The sequence below is a fragment of the Semicossyphus pulcher genome, unplaced genomic scaffold, assembly GCF_022749685.1.
Source record: "Semicossyphus pulcher isolate SPU_LCO1_2020_fin unplaced genomic scaffold, fSemPul1.0.p SCAF_23, whole genome shotgun sequence".
Taxonomy (NCBI): domain Eukaryota; kingdom Metazoa; phylum Chordata; class Actinopteri; order Labriformes; family Labridae; genus Semicossyphus; species Semicossyphus pulcher.
The window spans coordinates 13,975,406-13,993,372 of record NW_027211697.1 but is presented as its reverse complement, the minus strand read 5'-3'; the positions used below and the strand labels follow the sequence as shown (position 1 = coordinate 13,993,372).

Here is a 17,967-nt window from a genome sequence, read left to right as displayed (position 1 = left end):
AGTCGTACAAAAACTACTTCCTCTATTTACAACCATCACTGGGGACAGTTGGAACATATGTTTGTAATACTGATGTGCCATAATGTAAATTCTTATTATAGATTCAATGTTGAAGTCTTGTTTAATCTCATTCGTCTGAATGTTAAAGTCGTTTCCATCAAGAATTCAACATCATTCATTTGTCATTGCACAACAGAGTTCCACAATGATTCAATGTTTTAGCCCATTCCTGCAACACACAGAACAAAAGGACACATTGTTTAAAGTAGAATAGAAAAAGATACATTGTCATATTTGAGTTATTTACATACTAATACACTGGTTCATTAGCACAATTAAAATTATAATTCTGTTGCATTCTTTTTGGATTTGTTGTTTGGGGGAATGTAAACGGCAGCAACAAGATAGTGCTGATAACTTTATGTGATGAAATCTGAACTGTAAAAACATGACATCTGGGAAATATTATTAACTTTTACAATATTTGAGCACCAAGTATCATTGATAAAAACAGTTTCTCCCCTTGTGAACACTAACATGAAGCCACCACAGGAGGAGCCCTCAGACCACCAAAGATTTCAACATCAGTTCACTGTTACAGCAACAACAGAAACAGTCTTTAGAACATTGGAAATAATAGACAATGTTCCAATCACTGATAAAATAGTGTATGTTGTCACAGCAACAAACTCCACGATACATTATTAAATATTAAAGCATTCAACAACTTATACAAATGAGGTTGATTACTTTGCTCAGTGTTCCTCGTCTCTGAAAGTCAGTTCCTTTTTGATAACATACTAAAAAATATAAAACTGATAAGTTATCAGAATCATACGTGCATTAGAGACTGAACCGGTCTTTAGCCAAAGTCATGGTGGTGTTTATTATTTAGGACATAAAAAATGTGATTTAAACATCAATCTCATTACGTTTGATATGACTGAAGTTTCACCAACTCTTTCTGTGAGACGGAGAGAAAACATTTTAATAAACTTTACTGTCCGATGGATGTAAATAAGCCTCCTTGTGTGTTGCCTTATAAGGACATAAAGTGTCTTCTCCTCTTGCTGGTTTCTAGTTTCTATTCACGGCTGCTCCTTTAGTTTCCAGTAGTCCTCTTCTTCATTGTTACAGCAACGCTGATTTTAATAAATATTATCAATGAATGCTTCTGGTTGTTTGCAATTTGAAAATAAATGACATGATGCTTAAAAATCAAATGTCTCTCAGTGCAAAACATTCAGACATTTATATTCTGTAAATGTTGGGACATTTTAAATGTTGAGTGTTCTGAAATGAAAATATCACATGTGAAGCAAAGGTGATTTCCAGGCATGTTTCTACTCGACTGCCCCTCCCTGCTTCACACACATAACATTCATAAAAACGTTTAAATCATCTCTAAGTCGTCCATAAGTTCCTCATAATGGAAACATCATCAGGGAATGTCCCTTTCTTAGTTTTTTAAGAGAACAGTGTTTATTCTTTTCTCTCGATTATAAGCATTATTAACAGGCAATATAAAAAGTCTATCTCTGTTTCTAACTATGCTGATTAAATCATTTGTATTTCTGTCATGAAACAGTATAATAAACAAGTCTTACTGCAGCAAAGAAATCAGTAGCAATGAAGTTCTTATTCTCAGGCTTCTTTTAATAATTGGTCTATTTTCATGTCAGAAATTCATGTTGTCTGTGATTCAATCATCAGAAAAATACACTGATACACATTTGAACGCAGAGAACATGAAAAACAGCAGACAAGTTACAGCCGCAAGCGGCGATGAACGGGCCCTCGCACCCATGGCCACGTTGGGGAGTGTCGCGGCTACGGGGTGTGAGGCAGCCTCGGGACGTGCTGCAGCAGCAGGGTGTGCATGAGCCACAGCATGTGCTGCAGCCAGGGGCTGTTAACCAGTAGGTGGTGCTATCAGCATGACCCAAATTCCTTTGTAGATCTGTTCAGGCCGAGACTTTAATCAAGTAAATGAAATTTGAAGCTGATTGAAAATTGTATATGCGAGTTACTACTGCCTCTTTCCACTAGGTGGCGCCAAGAGTATGAGTGAAAATGTATATGCAGATCTCTTCAGGGCAGTACCCTTATGAAAAATCACCAGTGCGTGGCACTATAGCTATCATGAAAAAATGACTCTGTTCAGGGCAGGACTCAAGCATATGAAATTTGGTGCAGAGATGATGAAGTACAGCCACGTTATCAAAGCCTTGATGTTAGGCGAGGCATCATGGCGAAGGTTATCTTCGCCACGGCACCAGGGTCACGACGCCTGTTGAAACCTCACCGTGTTTTTTCACAAACCTTGATCAAGGTCTTAAGGCTTTCCTGGCCAAAGTTTGATGTTGATGTGTCTTACCACCTTGGCGGAGAAGCTTGGAGAGTAAAACATGTAATTTCCTGTTTCCAGTAGGGGGCGCTAGGCCCGATGGGAAATGTTTTCTTGTAGTTGTGTTCAGGCAGGGGCTGTTATCATACATGTTAAATATGAAGAACATTGAACATTGTGTAAGGGAGTTACAATGATTTTCTGTTTTTGGCCTTTGACCCCCCGCCAAGGCCCCGCCCTTTGATGAAAACTCAAGCTTGTAATAACTTTGAATGTCCAGTGTGTTGTCAATACACTGACTGAGTTTGAAAAGGATCGGATGAAGTACCTACGAGGAATTCGTTAAAGTATGACCACTGTAAATCACCAAAAACAAGAGGCTGTTTTGTGCATCTTGACCTGCTATATATACCTACCAACATTCACACGTGTAGGTCAAAGTAACCTATATGGGGACCCCTTTTTGAAATTTTCTAGGGGACGCTATGGAGCCATTTTGCCACGCCCATGTGCGTAACCCACAAAATAGCAAACTTTTCGTCAGACCTGATGCACAATCCAAATGTGGTGAGTGTTTCGGCATGTTTAAGCTGCGAAATTTGCGCTTCATTTGGGGAGAAAAGAAAGGGTCTTTGCACCCATCGGTGCTCGGGCACCCATCATACGAGTGACTCCGGTTCAATTAAAAATGTCAGTAAATATTAGATTCTAGATTAAATTCTGAAAGCTATGTTATTCAACACAGTGAAATTTGAGGTGTTTCATATTCAGGAATAAAAGAAGGACGATTTATTTTATGTTCCAAAGAATGAGGAAACTGTACATGATCATTTTCTACATTAAGATTTCTTGCTTTGCCCGACCACACTGCAGTTAGAACAGAGGAAACATGATGATCAAATATGACTAAATATGTCGAGAACACACAAAGAAAATCTCCCACCTGCCCCCCAAAACACTCCTTTTCTCTCTGTGAGGAGGAGTCAATGCAAACTGTGATGTCTTCCTCCTCTACTTATGTGACTGCAGAGAGGAGGACAGAGAACAGTGGACACACAGTTTAACATGATGGACTACAGGACAGGACTGCTGCTGTTAACTGTCTGCTGGGCAGGTGAAGATCATCACTATATTCATGTTACATAGCGTATATATCTGTCAGCAGCTGATTTCACTTGATGTTTTTATCCTCTCTCCAGGTGTTGATGCTCAGACTCTGACAGAATCTGAACCAGTGGTTAAACGTCCTGGAGAATCCCACAGACTGACCTGTACAGCCTCTGGATTGTCATTCAGCAGCTTCTGGATGAACTGGGTCAGACAGGCTCCTGGAAAAGGACTGGAGTGGATCGCTGCTATAAGCTATGGTGGCGGCAGCACCAAATCCTACTCTCAGTCAGTTAAAGGCCGGTTCACCATCTCCAGAGACAACAGCAGACAGCAGCTGTATCTGCAGATGAACAGTCTGAAGACTGAAGACACTGCTGTGTATTACTGTGCCAGAAGAGACACAGTGAGAGACAATAACAGGAGAGTCGTACAAAAACTACTTCCTCTGTTTACAACCATCACTGGGGACAGTTGGAACATATGTTTGTAATACTGATGTGCCATAATGTAAATTCTTATTATAGATTCAATGTTGAAGTCTTGTTTAATCTCATTCGTCTGAATGTTAAAGTCGTTTCCATCAAGAATTCAACATCATTCATTTGTCATTGCACAACAGAGTTCCACAATGATTCAATGTTTTAGCCCATTCCTGCAACACACAGAACAAAAGGACACATTGTTTAAAGTAGAATAGAAAAAGATACATTGTCATATTTGAGTTATTTACATACTAATACACTGGTTCATTAGCACAATTAAAATTATAATTCTGTTGCATTCTTTTTGGATTTGTTGTTTGGGGGAATGTAAACGGCAGCAACAAGATAGTGCTGATAACTTTATGCTGAAATCTGAACTTTAAAAACTTGACATCTGGGAAATATTATTAACTTTTACAATATTTGAGCACCAAGTATCATCGATAAAAACAGTTTCTCCCCTTGTGAACACTAACATGAAGCCACCACAGGAGGAGCCCTCAGACCACCAAAGATTTCAACATCAGTTCACTGTTACAGCAACAACAGAAACAGTCTTTAGAACATTGGAAATAATAGACAATGTTCCAATCACTGATAAAATAGTGTATGTTGTCACAGTAACAAACTCCACGATACATTATTAAATATTAAAGCATTCAACAACTTATACAAATGAGGTTGATTACTTTGCTCAGTGTTCCTCGTCTCTGAAAGTCAGTTCCTTTTTGAGAACATACTAAAAAATATCAAACTGATAAGTTATCAGAATCATACGTGCATTAGAGACTGAACCGGTCTTTAGCCAAAGTCATGGTGGTGTTTATTATTTAGGACATAAAACATGTGATTTAAACATCAATCTCATTACGTTTGATATGACTGAAGTTTCACCAACTCTTTCTGTGAGACGGAGAGAAAACATTTTAATAAACTTTACTGTCCGATGGATGTAAATAAGCCTCCTTGTGTGTTGCCTTATAAGGACATAAAGTGTCTTCTCCTCTTGCTGGTTTCTAGTTTCTATTCATGGCTGCTCCTTTAGTTTCCATTAGTGCTCATCTTCATTGTTACAGCAACGCTGATTTTAATAAACACATTTTATATTGTCCGTGAATGTTAAAATTGACATTAAGAATCATAATAATGATGCTTTTGGTTGTTTGCAATTTGAAAATAATTAAAATAATGTTTCAATATCAAATTTACTGGCTATAAAAGCTTCACATCAGGCTGTCAGTGGAGTTCACAGCACGTTTTACATAAAGCACGTTTTCTGTAGCTCTGCTGCTGCTGAGGAGCCCGGACCTTCTAAACCTTCCAACAAGGACTCTGCAGCCAATACAGTACCAACTCTAACATTAAACTACATAAACATTCTATAATAACTGCACTGATACAATTTTGTCGTGTTACAAAGTGTTCTTCAAACTCTAGAGGGCAGTCTAGGACTGACTGAGTTTGATACAGGTTACTTGATTTGTCTTATGTGACATGAACACAACGACTGATGATGGTTCATTTGTCCAAATCAAGCCCATGTTCCTATGTCACCTGGTCTGATGATGTAAACTACTAATCCATCAAAACACTGACCTACAAATACTAAATGTCTCTTTGGCTGCTTGATTTTGAGTTTTATCAGAACTTTACATCAAACTCTGTGAAAAATTAAAGGAACAGATAAACTCTGATCCAGGTTTATCCTCCCTGTGAGGAGGAGTCAATGCAAACTGTGATGTCTTCCTCCTCTACTTATGTGACTGCAGAGAGGAGGACAGAGAACAGTGGACACACAGTTTAACATGATGGACTACAGGACAGGACTGCTGCTGTTAACTCTCTGCTGGGCAGGTGAAGATCATCACTATATTCATGTTACATAGCGTATATATCTGTCAGCAGCTGATTTCACTTGATGTTTTTATCCTCTCTCCAGGTGTTGATGCTCAGACTCTGACACAATCTGGACCAGTGGTTAAAGGTCCTGGAGAATCCCACAGACTGACCTGTACAGGCTCTGGATTCACACTCAGCAGCTACTATTTGAACTGGGTCAGACAGGCTCCTGGAAAAGGACTGGAGTGGATCGCTTACATCAGCAAAGCCAGTACTCCTATCCATTACTCGAGTTCAGTCCAGGGCAGATTCACCATCTCCAGAGACAACAGCAGACAGCAGGCGTATCTGCAGATGAACAGTCTGAAGACTGAAGACACTGCTGTGTATTACTGTGCCAGAGAGCCACAGTGAGAGACAATAACAGGAGAGTCGTACAAAAACTACTTCCTCTGTTCACAACCATCACTAGGGACAGTTGGAACATATGTTTGTAATACTGATGTGCCATAATGTAAATTCTTATTATAGATTCAATGTTGAAGTCTTGTTTAATCTCATTCGTCTGAATGTTAAAGTCGTTTCCATCAAGAATTCAACATCATTCATTTGTCATTGCACAACAGAGTTCCACAATGATTCAATGTTTTAGCCCATTCCTGCAACACACAGAACAAAAGGACACATTGTTTAAAGTAGAATAGAAAAAGATACATTGTCATATTTGAGTTATTTAGATACTAATACACTGGTTCATTAGCACAATTAAAATTATAATTCTGTTGCACTCTTTTTGGATTTGTTGTTTGGGGGAATGTAAACGGCAGCAACAAGATAGTGCTGATAACTTTATGCTGAAATCTGAACTTTAAAAACTTGACATCTGGGAAATATTATTAACTTTTACAATATTTGAGCACCAAGTATCATCGATAAAAACAGTTTCTCCCCTTGTGAACACTAACATGAAGCCACCACAGGAGGAGCCCTCAGACCACCAAAGATGTCAACATCAGTTCACTGTTACAGCAACAACAGAAACAGTCTTTAGAACATTGGAAATAATAGACAATGTTCCAATCACTGATAAAATAGTGTATGTTGTCACAGTAACAAACTCCACGATACATTATTAAATATTAAAGCATTCAACAACTTATACAAATGAGGTTGATTACTTTGCTCAGTGTTCCTCGTCTCTGAAAGTCAGTTCCTTTTTGAGAACATACTAAAAAATATCAAACTGATAAGTTATCAGAATCATACGTGCATTAGAGACTGAACCGGTCTTTAGCCAAAGTCATGGTGGTGTTTATTATTTAGGACATAAAACATGTGATTTAAACATCAATCTCATTACGTTTGATATGACTGAAGTTTCACCAACTCTTTCTGTGAGACGGAGAGAAAACATTTTAATAAACTTTACTGTCCCATGGATGTAAATAAGCCTCCTTGTGTGTTGCCTTATAAGGACATAAAGTGTCTTCTCCTCTTGCTGGTTTCTAGTTTCTATTCATGGCTGCTCCTTTAGTTTCCAGTAGTGCTCTTCTTCATTGTTACAGCAACGCTGATTTTAATAAATATTATCAATGAATGCTTCTGGTTGTTTGCAATTTGAAAATAAATTACATGATGCTTAAAAATCAAATGTCTCTCAGTGCAAAACATTCAGACATTTATATTCTGTAAATGTTGGGACATTTTAAATGTTGAGTGTTCTGAAATGAAAATATCACATGTGAAGCAAAGGTGATTTCCAGGCATGTTTCTACTCGACTGCCCCTCCCTGCTTCACACACATAACATTCATAAACACGTTTAAATCAAGAATTCATGAATTTTAAAAAAATAAGTTGAGATAAACACCAATACACGTATGCATGAAGTGATATTATATAATATAATTTCCATCAATAGAACTGATCATTATCAGAATCATGTGGGCATTGGAAACTGAACCAGAAGTCACCTTTATTATTCAAATGGTAAATGGACTGTACTTATAGAGCGCTTTTCTCACTCAGAGCTGCTTTTTACACTACATATCACATTCACCCATTCACACACTGATGGCAGAGGCTGCTACTAAAGTGCCCAACTGTCCTTCAGATATCACATTCATACCCTTTGGCTATGCCACCGGGAGCAATTTGGGGTTCAGTGTCTTGCCCAAGGACACTTCAACATGTAGCCTGAGGGAGCTGGGGATCGAACCTCCGACCTTCCAATTGAAAGACGACCGACTCTACCACTGAGCCACAGCCGCCCCAAACTACAAAACTACAACAAATGAAGCTTTCAATACCAATCTAAACTCTGGGCAGATACCCAGAAACAAAGGAGACAAAACCTCCCACACATGTCGACAGTGAGATCTATAATGAAAGAACATCACGGGCAGTTAACACCTGATAGAGGTTTATATGGGAGCAGATCTTCTGGTGTCAAACAAGAGAAGAACTTACTGCTTCAGTCTGATGAACTGAAAATAACAGAGATAAAAGTCAAATGATATTCCTCCTGAGGAGGAGTCAATGCAAACTGTGATGTCTTCCTCCTCTACTTATGTGACTGCAGAGAGGAGGACAGAGAACAGTAGACACACAGTTTAACATGATGGACTACAGGACAGGACTGCTGCTGTTAACTGTCTGCTGGGCAGGTGAAGATCATCACTATATTCATGTTACATAGCGTATATATCTGTCAGCAGCTGATTTCACTTGATGTTTTTATCCTCTCTCCAGGTGTTGATGCTCAGACTCTGACACAATCTGAACCAGTGGTTAAACGTCCTGGAGAATCCCACAGACTGACCTGTACAGCCTCTGGATTCACATTCAGTAGCCACTGGATGGCCTGGGTCAGACAGGCTCCTGGAAAAGGACTGGAGTGGGTCGCTGCTATAAGCAATGGTGGTGGTTTCGACAAATACTACTCTCAGTCAGTTCAAGGCCGGTTCACCATCTCCAGAGACGACAGCAGACAGCAGGTGTATCTGCAGATGAACAGTCTGAAGACTGAAGACACTGCTGTGTATTACTGTGCCAGAGAGCCACAGTGAGAGACAATAACAGGAGAGTCGTACAAAAACTACTTCCTCTGTTTACAACCATCACTGGGGACAGTTGGAACATATGTTTGTAATACTGATGTGCCATAATGTAAATTCTTATTATAGATTCAATGTTGAAGTCTTGTTTAATCTCATTCGTCTGAATGTTAAAGTCGTTTCCATCAAGAATTCAACATCATTCATTTGTCATTGCACAACAGAGTTCCACAATGATTCAATGTTTTAGCCCATTCCTGCAACACACAGAACAAAAGGACACATTGTTTAAAGTAGAATAGAAAAAGATACATTGTCATATTTGAGTTATTTAGATACTAATACACTGGTTCATTAGCACAATTAAAATTATAATTCTGTTGCACTCTTTTGGGATTTGTTGTTTGGGGGAATGTAAACGGCAGCAACAAGATAGTGCTGATAACTTTATGCTGAAATCTGAACTTTAAAAACTTGACATCTGGGAAATATTAACTTTTATTATTATTTATTATTATTTAACAATATTTGAGCACCAAGTATCATCGATAAAAACAGTTTCTCCCCTTGTGAACACTAACATGAAGCCACCACAGGAGGAGCCCTCAGACCAACAATGATGTCAACATCAGTTCACTGTTACAGCAGAAAGAAAAACTTGAGACTTCATGAAAGAACTCTTCTGTTTCCATCAATAGAACTGATCATTATCAGAATCATGTGAGCATTGGAAACTGAACCAGAAGTCACCTTTATTATTCAAACTACAACAAATGAAGCTTTCAATACCAATCTAAACTCTGGGCAGATACCCAGAAACAAAGGAGACAAAACCTCCCACACATGTCGACAGTGAGATCTATAATGAAAGAACATCACGGGCAGTTAACACCTGATAGAGGTTTATATGGGAGCAGATCTTCTGGTGTCAAACAAGAGAAGAACTTGCTGCTTCGGTCTGGTGTGTGAGTGTGTGTTATTTGCCTTCTGTGTTGATGTTGATGGACTTAAGTTAAAGTTAGTGAATTTAAAACAGTGAAAGAAGGAACGAGTGGTATCTTAGTCAAATAGTTGTCACCCTCCTGTGAGGAGGAGTCAATGCAAACTGTGATGTCTTCCTCCTCTACTTATGTGACTGCAGAGAGGAGGACAGAGAACAGTGGACACACAGTTTAACATGATGGACTACAGGACAGGACTGCTGCTGTTAACTGTCTGCTGGGCAGGTGAAGATCATCACTATATTCATGTTACATAGCGTATATATCTGTCAGCAGCTGATTTCACTTGATGTTTTTATCCTCTCTCCAGGTGTTGATGGTCAGACTCTGACACAATCTGAACCAGTGGTTAAAGGTCCTGGAGAATCCCACAGACTGACCTGTACAGCCTCTGGATTCACATTCAGCAGCTACTGGATGCACTGGGTCAGACAGGCTCCTGGAAAAGGACTGGAGTGGGTCGCTGCTATAAGCTATGGTGGTAGCGACAAATACTACTCTCAGTCAGTTCAAGGCCGGTTCACCATCTCCAGAGACAACAGCAGACAGCAGGTGTATCTGCAGATGAACAGTCTGAAGACTGAAGACACTGCTGTGTATTACTGTGCCAGAGAGACACAGTGAGAGACAATAACAGGAGAGTCGTACAAAAACTACTTCCTCTATCTACAACCATCACTGGGAACTTTCAGCTGTCTCAGCATCACTTTGTAAAAAGGCTTCTACAACTTATATTGGACCAAATGTAAAATCTAAAAGTAAATAAAAATGTAATAATGATCGCAGAGTTGAAGTTCATTGATAAAAAAAACAGCTGATCGGTCTGCGGCTAAGCAGCCCCATACACAACAATGTGAGGCTCTGTGTGTTCTGACACCTGTCTATCTGAACCAGCATCAACTCTTTCAGCTCTTTCAGCTACAGTAGCTCTTCTGTTGGATCGGACCACATGGTCCAGCCTTCACTCCACACGAGCATCAATGAACCTCGGCTGCCCATGACCCTGTCACCAGTTCACCTGTTTTCCTTCCTTGGACCACTTTTGGTCGGTACTGACCGCTGCAGACCGGGAACACCCCACAAGAGCTGCAGTTCTGGAGATGCTCTGACCCAGTCATCCAGCCATCACAACTTGGCTCTTATCAAAGTCGCTCACATTCTTACACTTGACCAATTTTTTTCCTGCTTTCAACACACCAATTTCGAGGACAAAATGTTCCCTTGCTGCCTAACATATCCCAGCGACTGACAGGGGCCATTGTAACGAGATTATCAATGTTATTCACTTCACCTGTCAGTGGTCATAATGTTATGGCTGATTGGTGTATACACTGTAGCGTGGCATCAGGATAGGCCTGATCCAGGCCTGACCTGGTCATTTGACCCCAGCAGGAAGAGAGCTAGACCACGAGCTCTGCTATTAATCAAGAGGACACTAATGGACTCAGAGGGGGGGTTTACAACCCTCTCCCTCATTTGTTTCAGTATTCCACAGAGTCAGAATGTAAACCTTGGGACACCTTCCAATAAACTGCAATGATTGTCGTTGTTTAAAAATGTGCATTTAGAATTGTATGTTGAGGATCAGTAACTAAATGCTTTGATCCAAGGACTGTGGACAACAGGGACGAGTCACACTTCAGATGCCAGACTGAAAGACTTTGTGGGTCACATATCTGCTTTCCCCCCTCTCCCTCACACAGAGAGGAGAAGGGAGGGGTGAAACAGAGCTAACTTAGGACAGAGAAAAGGTTGATTCATCACTGTGGCTCTTTTATTTGGTTTAATAGTCTGTAAACACACATATACATTCACATATACATGTGTGTTCACCATGATATGTTTATTACTGAATTAACTTACTTTCATGAACTGTTTGTTTCATTTCATTCTGTGTCTCATAACCCAACAATGTTTGGAGTCTACACGCAGCTGAGAGTCCAGAGGGGGGGGGGGTTATATAGATGAGATTAACAACTTAAATTTAGGTAGAAATAGTTTATTTGATAAGAAAGTTTTGGACAAAGGAGTGGTCAACTTCGCACCGTTTCGCTCAGGACACCGCCCTCGGGAGAAGAGACCCTTAAAATAAGAGACGACACCCCAGGATCGCTCTCTTACTCTCTTCCCCTTTTCCACTCTTTAACCCTTCGCGTTCCTGCATCCTCTTTGACCTGACAGCTGACGAGCGCTACACCCTGCCCCCGGTCTTTTAACCCTTTCTTTATCTTTTAAGTTTTGCCCAACGTGAAGGCCCGGAGCCTGCGTGCGCCTTGTCGCGCTGAAGACCTCGCGAGTAGACATTGCTCAAAGTAAACTTTAAGCTGTTCTAGCCCTGTGTTCCAAGAACTGAAGACCACAGCTCTCTTTTTGCTCCAATCCTTGCGCTCTGACAAGCCTCGAACCCAGAGCCCAAAAGACGCACGCAGCCTCCATCCAGTACCAGTCACAACACGGAGTGACCTGCACATTGTCATCTAGAGAGACCGAACCGGCCGTGCGGCTGCACCGTGCTCCCTTAACAGGTTTCATTTGAAGCCAAGTTTTCCATCATATTCATCCTATTATTAATCATTTTCATGCTCATCACCATATTTCTTTATCTCATGTGTATTTAGTAGTTGAGTTAATTCTTAATTTAGAACTGATTACGTGCTTTGCATGTGTAAAGTACTAAGCCTCTGTACACCACGAAACAAACTCAATTCTAGACTGTAGCAACCTTCAGATTATGAGATTGAATAAAATAATTAGGTAACTAATTATAAGCTTTCCCTGTTTTATTAAAATAGGGTGGTGCCACAATAAATACCTACAGTAGGTTAAATCTTTTCATTAAAGTTAAACTTTAATTTCCAATAGTCAAAATAGAGTGCAGGCATTCTACGACTAATTAATAATTAAATAATTAATCAACCGAATTATACTACAATGATATGACCCTTGGCTGCGTGATCTTGGAACTTTAGTCACGTATCAACTCTGCAGCAGCAACGAGATCGAGCTGAAAATATTTCTGACATCTGAACACTAATAACTCAACATGTGTGAAACATTGTCCATCAGCTTTGACTACATTTGAGCCCCATGTATAATTGATGCAAACACAGTTTACACCAGAGGAGGAGCCCTCAGACCACCAATGGTTTCAACATCAGGTTACTATTATAGCAGAAAGAAAAACTTTACACTTCTTCTGTTTCTGTTCTGGTGTCAAACAAGAGAAGAACTTGCTGCTTCAGTCTGGTGTGTGAGTGTGTGTTATTTGCCTTCTGTGTTGATGTTGATGGACTTAAGTTCAAGTTAGTGAATTTAAAACAGTGAAAGAAGGAACGAGTGGTATCTTAGTCAAATAGTTGTCACCCTCCTGTGAGGAGGAGTCAATGCAAACTGTGATGTCTTCCTCCTCTACTTATGTGACTGCAGAGAGGAGGACAGAGAACAGTGGACACACAGTTTAACATGATGGACTACAGGACAGGACTGCTGCTGTTAACTGTCTGCTGGGCAGGTGAAGATCATCACTATATTCATGTTACATAGCGTATATATCTGTCAGCAGCTGATTTCACTTGATGTTTTTATCCTTTCTCCAGGTGTTGATGGTGTGACTCTGACAGAATCTGAACCAGTGGTTAAACGTCCTGGAGAATCCCACAGACTGACCTGTACAGGCTCTGGATTCACATTCAGCAGCTTCTTTATGGCCTGGGTCAGACAGGCTCCTGGAAAAGGACTGGAGTGGGTTGCTGCTATAAACCCTGGTGGTAGCGACAAATACTACTCTCAGTCAGTTCGAGGCCGGTTCACCGTCTCCAGAGACAACAGCAGACAGCAGCTGTATCTGCAGATGAACAGTCTGAAGACTGAAGACACTGCTGTGTATTACTGTGCCAGAGAGCCACAATAACACAAACCATCAGCAGAGCTGAACAAAAACCCCTCATGGCCTGAACACTTGTAACATGAAGCCACCAGAGGAGGAGCCCTCAGACCACTAATGATTATAACAACAGTCTCAGTGGGACAAACAGGCTTTAAGTGTATTTAGGTGTTAAATACTGCAAAATAGTTCATAGTGGTAGTATCAGACCCTCCCATCAAAATCAGAGTTTCTGCATGTATAAAATGTAAGTCATAAAATTTGCACAAATTACCATAAAAATGGTGCATGTAGTTGAAAATTGTCCTCCTGAAACATCCTTTAGCTGAATCCTTGTTCTTGTAAAACGTCTTCACTTAACCTCAGTGAGATGTGAACCAAAACTACAAGTTAACGTGTCTTCATGATCCAATAAAAATAAAAACAAAAATAAAGATTAAGTTCATGTGAATAAACTTAATCTTTATTTCGTCACCTGTCACCTGTCAATACTTGACTCTGATTGGTTGCAGGGTGTCACTTCTTTTCTCACTTTGGATTGTTCTGGCCTCTAAGTCGTCCATAAGTTCCTCATAATGGAAACATCATCAGAGAATGTCCCTTTCTTAGTTTTTTAAGAGAACAGTGTTTATTATTTTCTCTTGATTATAAGCATTATTAACAGGCAATATAAAAAGTCTATCTCTGTTTCTAACTATGCTGATTAAATCATTTGTATTTCTGTCATGAAACAGTATAATAAACAAGTCTTACTGCAGCAAAGAAATCAGTAGCAATGAAGTTCTTATTCTCAGGCTTCCTTTAATAATTGGTCTATTTTCATGTCAGAAATTCATGTTGTCTCTGATTCAATCATCAGAAAAATACACTGATACACATTTGAACACAGAGAACATGAAAAACAGCAGACAAGTTACAGCCGCAAGCGGCGATGAACGGGCCCTCGCACCCATGGCCACGTTGGGGAGTGTCGCGGCTACGGGGTGTGAGGCAGCCTCGGGACGTGCTGCAGCAGCAGGGTGTGCATGAGCCACAGCATGTGCTGCAGCCAGGGGCTGTTAACCAGTAGGTGGTGCTATCAGCATCACCCAAATTCCTATGTAGATCTGTTCAGGCCGAGACTTTAATCAAGCAAATGAAATTTGAAGCTGATTGAAAATTGTATATGAGAGTTACTACTGCCTCTTTCCACTAGGTGGCGCCAAGAGTGAGTGAAAATGTATATGCAGATCTCTTCAGGGCAGTACCCCCATGAAAAATTTGTGAGGAGATTGGACAATGCATATGAGGGTTGATACAGGCTGTCACCAGCGTGTGGCACTATAGCTATCATGAAAAAATGACTCTGTTCAGGGCGGGACTCAAGCATATGAAATTTGGTGCAGAGATGATGAAGTACAGCCACGTTATCAAAGCCTTGATGTTAGGCGACGCATCATGGCGAAGGTTATCTTCGCCATGGCACCAGGGTCACGACGTCTGTTGAAACCTCACCGTGTTTTTTCACAAACCTTGATCAAGGTCTTAAGGCTTTCCTTGCCAAAGTTTGATGTTGATGTGTTTTACCACCTTGGAGGAGAAGCTTGGAGAGTAAAACATGTAATTTCCTGTTTCCAGTAGGGGGCGCTAGGCCCGATGGGAAATGTTTTCATGTAGTTGTGTTCAGGCAGGGGCTGTTATCATACATGTAAAATATAAAGAACATTGAACATTGTGTATGGGAGTTACAATGATTTTCTGTTTTTGGCCTTTGACCCCCCGCCAAGGCCCCGCCCTTTGATGAAAACTCAAGCTTGTAATAACTTTGAATGTCCAGTGTGTTGTCAATACACTGACTGAGTTTGAAAAGGATCAGATGAAGTCCCTACGAGGAATTCGTTAAAGTATGACCACTGTAAATCACCAAAAACAAGAGGCTGTTTTGTGCATCTTGACCTGCTATATATACCTACCAACATTCACACGTGTAGGTCAAAGTAACCTATATTTGGAACTTTCTAGGGGACGCCATTTTGCCACGCCCATGTGCGTAACCCACAATATAGCAATCTTTTCGTCAGACCTGATGCACAATCCAAATGTGGTGAGTTTTTCGGCATGTTTAAGCTGCGAAATTTGCGCTTCATTTGGGGTTAAAAGAAAGGGTCTTTGCACCCATCGGTGCTCGGGCACCAATAATACGAGTGACTCTGGTTCAATTAAAAATGTCAGTAAATATTAGATTCTAGATTAAATTCTGAAAGCTATGTTATTCAACACAGTGAAATTTGAGGTGTTTCATATTCGGGAATAAAAGAAGGAAGATTTCTTTTATGTTCCAAAGAATGAGGAAACTGTACATGATCATTTTCTACATGAAGTTTTCTTGCTTTGCCCGACCACACTGCAGTTAGAACAGAGGAAACACGATGATCAAATATGACTAAATATGTCGAGAACACACAAAGAAAATCTCCCACACTCCTTTTCTCTCTGTGAGGAGGAGTCAATGCAAACTGTGATGTCTTCCTCCTCTACTTATGTGACTGCAGAGAGGAGGACAGAGAACAGTGGACACACAGTTTAACATGATGGACTACAGGACAGGACTGCTGCTGTTAACTGTCTGCTGGGCAGGTGAAGATCATCACTATATTCATGTTACATAGCGTATATATCTGTCAGCAGCTGATTTCACTTGATGTTTTTATCCTCTCTCCAGGTGTTGATGGTCAGACTCTGACACAATCTGGACCAGTGGTTAAACGTCCTGGAGAATCCCACAGACTGACCTGTACAGGCTCTGGATTCACACTCAGCAGCTCCCACATTGCCTGGGTCAGACAGGCTCCTGGAAAAGGACCGGAGTGGATCGCCTGGATCCAAACTGATAGTAGCTACAAATACTACTCTCAGTCAGTTCAAGGCCGGTTCACCATCTCCAGAGACAACAGCAGACAGCAGGTGTATCTGCAGATGAACAGTCTGCAGACTGAAGACACTGCTGTGTATTACTGTGCCAGAGAGCCACAATAACACAAACCATCAGCAGAGCTGAACAAAAACCCCTCAGTGCCTGAACACTTGTAACATGAAGCCACCAGAGGAGGAGCCCTCAGACCACTAATGATTATAACAACAGTCTCAGTGGGACAAACAGGCTTTAAACAACCCTGATCGCTGTACGAGAAGCACTGAAGCATGTCGGGCTTTAAAAACATTTCCCCTTCAACAATGAAGAATTAACACTGACGCACATTTGATCAATGAAAGTGTGTTTGTCAGCATGTTGGGACAGTTCATCATGACTCACTGCAACAGCTGCATTTATGTAAATACATCATCAATACGACTGAACAGAGAACTGTACTTTAAAAAGCTCTACCACATTATATTCTGTTTTTCTACATAAACCTACAAATACATCTCCACATAAACTTTTACAAGTTTAAACACATTTTCACTGTATGACTCAAATCAGAGCGGCCCTACAAGTTTGATATATTAACCATCTAGATGGTGACATTTCATAAAAACAGAACAAATAAAAAATGACGTTTATGTTCATTTAAGAAGAAAACAGAACCTCCAACTGATTCAAATTAAACTGAGATTATTTAAAAATATGCAAATATATGTAACTTGTACTTAAGGGCGTGTTTGTGTCAGAGAGAGGACAGAAGATCTCTACCTCACTAAATGTTAACTTTATAAAGACAATACTCTCTGATTAGTAGATAAGATAAATGTTTATGTAACTCACAGAATCAGAGAGTTCAATATTTCAAAGTATCAAAGCAGATCTAGTTTCACCTTTACTGCAGCCGACATCAGTACAGAAGAATCAGAGAGAAGCTTCATCTTGTGATACCTAGAAACAGTTTGTTTCTGTTTTTATGGGATGGGGCAGAAATTACCATCTGATAATGTAACTACATAAACATTATAGCTCCCCGTCTCACACAAACAGGAAACTATTTTCCCTTTTGGAAATCGTCAAGATAAAAACAGGCTCTAAACTGCTGAACCATGAGTTAAAGATCGTCAGTGAGGAGAGAAAGGTGTATTCTCCTTCTCAGCTGGTTCAGATATGAGTTGCCAGTTGCCATCATACATGTAAAATATAAAGAACGTTGAACATTGTGTATGGGAGTTACAATGATTTTCTGTTTTTGGCCTCAAGCTTGTAATAACTTTGAATGTCCAGTGTGTCAATAAACTGAGTTTGAAAAGGATCAGATGAAGTCCCTACGAGGAAGTCGTTAAAGTAT

General features: G+C 40.2%; 1 pseudogene; it reads left to right on the top strand.

Annotated features, from left to right (window-relative positions):
* The first annotated feature begins 8,397 nt into the window (after window positions 1-8,397).
* LOC138603250 (immunoglobulin gamma-1 heavy chain-like) overlaps window positions 8,398-17,967 on the top strand; it is a 52,062-nt pseudogene continuing 42,492 nt past the window's right edge.